At 36.6% G+C, this 5,382-nt stretch overlaps 1 long non-coding RNA gene across 1 annotated transcript; it reads left to right on the top strand.

Annotated features, from left to right (window-relative positions):
- Window positions 1-210: 210 nt before the first annotated feature.
- On the top strand, window positions 211-4,273 carry LOC146711104 (uncharacterized). The gene is made up of 4 exons (XR_014920108.1): window positions 211-308; window positions 406-487; window positions 2,944-3,258; window positions 3,335-4,273. It is a non-coding gene; the product is annotated as an uncharacterized LOC146711104 (long non-coding RNA).
- The last annotated feature ends 1,109 nt before the right edge of the window (window positions 4,274-5,382 follow it).

Here is a 5,382-nt window from a genome sequence, read left to right as displayed (position 1 = left end):
AATCACAAAAGAAGGGTAAAGCCAACCAGTTCAAAAAAGATGACTGAAAACTAAATAAACTAACTGTAAGAGTTAGTATTAAATTTGTTCCCCTAGGTTGTTTTCTTAAGAAGAGAAAACTCAGTTTGGTGGAGCAGGGCATGTCTGTTCATGTTGCTGAGTAAATATGATACCCTAAGCTGAAGTGTCTTAACAGCAGAGAATGAGGCACTGTGTGTTCCTTCATTCTGCCGTTGTGCTCTGACACCATAAAACAGAGTCAAACTAAACGCCACAGACATCTACAGTGGATCAAAGACAGCAGGATGGTACGTATAGATAGACTTGTTTTAGCCCATGTAGTAGCTCTCTGTGCTTGGCTTTTATCTGATTCCTCTCATGTAAAAAACATTGATTTTCATGCAGGTTAAAATGATGGCTTTCTTATTTACTGAATGGAGACATGTTACTGCCTTGGTTTCTATTTTCTGGCTAGCTGCAGCAGAAGGTAAGTCTTTGTTTTGAGTTTTGAACAGTGCTTAAAAATAAGTCCTCACGGGAACTTTTTTTTTTTTTTAAGATAAGATAAGACTTTATTGATCCCACAACGGGGAAATTTTTGCGTCACCTCAGCTCAAGTACAGATATATGAAGGAAATACAAAAATACAATTAAGTACAATCAATGAAAAAAAGTAAGATAATACACTATATACAATGGTAGCATACACAGTATGTGATTATGGATATAGTTGGAAACAGGGAAGACATAAACTATATAGCTTGGAAGGTCATGGAAGGTCCATTATGCATGAAACAGTATAAAGACAGTATAAAAGCCTTCCACCTCCAACTGAGGTAGTAAACTTTGCTCCATAATATTTGTCTCTAAGTCAGTTTCCTGTATTTCTGGTAAACTATACCAAACTGGTCTTCTTGCCAGTGAATACAATAAAAATGACCCAATAACTGAGGACGGTATTTATCAAAGGTGTGATCAACCTAATCCCATTCATGCTGTTGATATTGCGGAAAATACTTTCCTGGCATATGGAGGCATTTTGATAACCATGTCTGGGAGAAGAAGAGCATCATCTGCAGATTAGCAACTAACTTGACGGCTGACAGTTTTTACGATGTCCTGTAAAATCTGGATCGTAACATTATGTGTAGCATCCTTGGAAGTATAAGTGAATGCAACTTTTCTGCAGAGCCTCAAGAACTGACAGTAGTTAGCTAAGCTTAGCTTGATGTCGATAAAACACAGTTAAACAAAGCTAGTCTGACACATGGTAATATTCTGCAATTACAACAAAAAATAAATAAATAAATAAACTAAGTGTAAAATTGTGTCTCTGGGACATCAGCCGAGTACATTTTTGTGATCTAATATCAACATAAAGTCTCTATCGTGCCTTTTAGTGACAATAATGAATATGTTAGGTTTCAGATGAACAAGATTCAAATGCAGGATTCAAAGAAAAACTCTATTCAGGTTGTCAGGAGTCCAGAACAGAAATCCAGAATGAGCCAAAACAAACATCAAGCAAGGATGGATACGCTGATGCTCTGACAAGGGCTGAAGAGAGACGACTATTTAAACACAATGAGGGCTAATCAGGGGAAGGAGACACAGCTGGAAGAAAACTAGACACAATATAGTCATAAAGACAAAACATAAGTGAAATTAAAAGTAAGATACACAAATGCACAAAGTAAAACAGAAAATACCAGGGGAATTACACACAAAGATAAGAAACCTCAAGCAGAGAAGACCCAGGGGCAGACTAGACTTATAAACTGAAATGCAAGAAAAACACAAGAAACCAGATATAAATAACTCCAAGATTAGCAATTCAAAATAATGTAAAATATTAATAATATGAAAACTCAGCTTAATGATAAAAAATCAAAAACGAGAGCATGACATTTTATTTATTTATTTTTACAGTTTTTAGTGGGTGGATATTATCTGTTTCACATTATCGACTAACAATTAATAAATTCAAATTTTAAAAAATGAGAATGAGACGAGAGAAACACCCTTCAGCCATGTTATGAGTGTTGATGTTTGTCCATCAGAGGGCACTCAGCAACGTCCCTGTTAGCAGTACATGAGCGCAAGTAAATAAGTTAATACACAAAGGAAATGTTTGGAGAGTCTGTGTCTGAAAAGAAAAAGAATTACTGAATGACAAATCACCAAAAATCAGTATTTGGAACAGCTAAAAGACAATTAAAAACTATTAATAACAAAAATCAAAAGAATAAAGTAAATAAAACTAAAATTACCAGAAAAAAACCCACATTCTGTCATCCTGTGCACTCAGAGTCAGCAGCTGATTTATTAACTTAGCATCAAAACGAGGAAAATCCAGTTGTGTTTAGTAGCCATTCAACAACTCTATTCCTTCAGCTGCTTATTTTATAGTTTATAGTTTTTATTACTTTTAACAGGGACATGTAATAAAGAGGTATCTGTTCCTTATCTGTGCTAAGCTAAGCTAACAGCCTGCTGGTCTTAGCTATCCTGGTACAAACTTAAAACAAGAAAGTGGCTTAAATTTAGCATTTACAAAGTCACAATCCTAAATCTTGTTTCCAGGCAATACTTTGATACATTTTCCTGAAATCCAATTAAACTCTAATCCAGACAGTGAATTCCCACTGAAGACTATTTCTAGTAAATATTTTCATTATAAATAAGCACTCTTTTAAGGATGACAATTATTAACTAATTAAAACATTGCTCCTGTTAGCATATTGAGCTAAAACATGGTAAATGGTAAATGGCCTGTATTTATATAGCGCTAGTCCCTAAGGACCCCAAAGCGCTTTACATATCCAGTCATCCACCCATTCACACACACATTCACACACTGGCTAAAACATGACTAAAAACGTTCAAGTATGTAACTTGAACAACTGATAACACTATGTCCTCTCTCTCTCTTTGGTATTTCAGCCAACCAGAAAATAGAGTTGAAGACTTTGCCCAACATCACAGCACAGCTTGGACAAAATGTGACACTGACATGTGAAACCAACTTAGATTCATCAAGTATTAAGCACTTGTCCTGGTTATTTCCTAGTAAAAATCAATCTATGTGTCAATATGATTATGGAAACACTGTGCTTGAGAACAGATGTGAAGTAATAAATGGGACTTCACTCGTCCTGAAACTCATCAACGTAAGCCCAGCTGATCAGGGATCATACATGTGCAAGCTACGCTCCAAAGTGGGAACACAAGAAAGTAACTCTACTGTTACAGTCCAAGGTGAGCTCACTTTAAATAGGTGGTAACAAATTTGTGATTTCTTTTTATTCATTCTAAGAGCCTTTTGTCTTTACAGAGTCTTCCACAAGTTCTCCAGAGGACATCTCCACGACTCTCGGTCAACCGGAAACTCCTGGATCTCACAAAGCAAATTCAGGGTCAGGAAATTTGGTGCAGTCGATGTATATAATGGTGGGAATCATCATAGTGAATCTTATTATGTATTGTTAATGGAACAAAAGTGTCCATTTCAGAATTTTATATGACTCGTTTTTAATGTGAACAGCTATAAGTTGCAGGTGGTCGTGCCCCGGAAGCTCAAAAAGAGAATTTTTGAAATTCTTAGCAAATCTTTATCTTGAGAGAAGGATTGTAAAATCACAGTTTTGCTTAAATCTGGACTAATGAAGTGCTGAATGTCTTCATTTAAAAAATCACAGCACTGATTGCTGAAAACTCCCCACTTGATGGCAGCACAGCATTTTCTTTCCCTTGTCATGTGAAGCAGAGGCACAGTACACTTGAGCATTCGGCAGGAGCAGACTGAATAACTTTTATCACAAGTATCTAATTATTCCAGAAAACATGAACAGGTGAATTCACAGGCAGAAAAATCTCCACATTGCAGAAAATCCAGCTTCATTTTCACTCTTGTTTTACTGGCAGTTTGATGCTGACTGTGAAAAGGAAGGTTTGTATGTCACACCGCCACAGTCACATTTACTCAAATACTGCATAGAATTATTTGCTTGTCTGTTAAAAGTCATAATGTTATGTTATCATTTTTTATTTCCATATTACATTCAGCTCACAGTAAATGTGTAGTGATATGTACTCTAAGCTAATGTGCAGTGGATGATGTTGAGTCTTGCTTGGACACTGGATTTAGGGGGACTTGTATATAGGGTTGGAACTTTTTTAACATTTTTATTATACTACGCTTAAAAAAATGTGAAATGCTGTAAATGTGATGAACAATGTGTAAACCTTTTGAGAATAAAGCAACTAAACACCCCCCTGGTGCATTAGCATATTTGACTTGACATACCGTACACTCCGACTGTGGGTGTACATCTGCTGCTGCGACGCACGTGTTTGCTCTGCTATCGTGTGACTGCATGCGAGAGGTTTGTTTTGTCTTACGGGTTTCTCTGCTTGGTGGGAAAAGACAGAAAGAGCATTCTGTTTTCAAGCTTTTTATCTTAATTTCTTTTCTTCCTTCGACTTTTAGCACAAGAGCAGGAATTTCCACTGGAATCGGATGAGTCTCAACAAATAACAAAAAGCCATTAACATAATATCAGCAGTCAGTGAGGAATGTTACATTCTGAGAAGTTACGTAAATAATAAAAAAAAGTAAATATGCTTCACAAAAACTCTCAATCCCAGGGCAGATATGTCAAAATAATAAGAGCTGATGCTGAGCAGACACGCAGCACAGATTAGTTTCAGAGGGGAGAACACAGGCAAGAGATAAAAGGCTTACTTAAGATCAATGAGACAGCAAAGCAGGCAGTAGAACTTTTCAATAAGTGCGAGTGTGTGAACACGTGCGTGTGTCTGATCAGGTACTCAGTGAATACAATCTATAGCTTTCATTTACATCTAATTTTTCAATGGCACACTTTGGGAAATGCAAACACAGCTGTGGATCAGCATGCAGCAGCGCTGTGTGTTCTTTAATCTACAGACTGATTTTGTGGAAGGCTCACAGAGGCAGAGGGAGAGTAGCTTAGGGAAGAGCCGGAGTCAAAGGGAATGGTTTCATGGAAAAAAACCCAACAACAATTCTGATGAACGCAGATTAGTGTCAAACAAACTTTAAGCATGTAAACTGCCTTATGCACTTCTCGTGAACCAGTTAGGTGCTGGTGTGTGGGAAAAAACTTAAAACTGCTCTTTCAGAGGGGTGTTCAGGCTTCACCTCACGAAAATCACACAAATGATGTTGTTTTTGTGTGCGTGTGTGTGTTTGTTTTTATAATAGAGGTACAAAGAACAATGTGTTGTTCACTTAAAAAAGTTTTAATTTTTTATTTAATGTTAATGCTTTATATTTACCCGCTGTTATTATCAGGAACATTTATATGCAAATGTATGTTCTCAGTCAGGGGAAGCTTGCTG

This window comes from Copadichromis virginalis, linkage group LG4 (genome assembly GCF_057382275.1).
Source record: "Copadichromis virginalis isolate Kocher_CV1m ecotype Utaka linkage group LG4, C_Virginalis_male_GT1.1, whole genome shotgun sequence".
In the NCBI taxonomy this organism is placed as follows: domain Eukaryota; kingdom Metazoa; phylum Chordata; class Actinopteri; order Cichliformes; family Cichlidae; genus Copadichromis; species Copadichromis virginalis.
The sequence above is the reverse complement of the archived record's forward strand: the minus strand, read 5'-3'. Positions and strand labels throughout refer to the sequence as shown.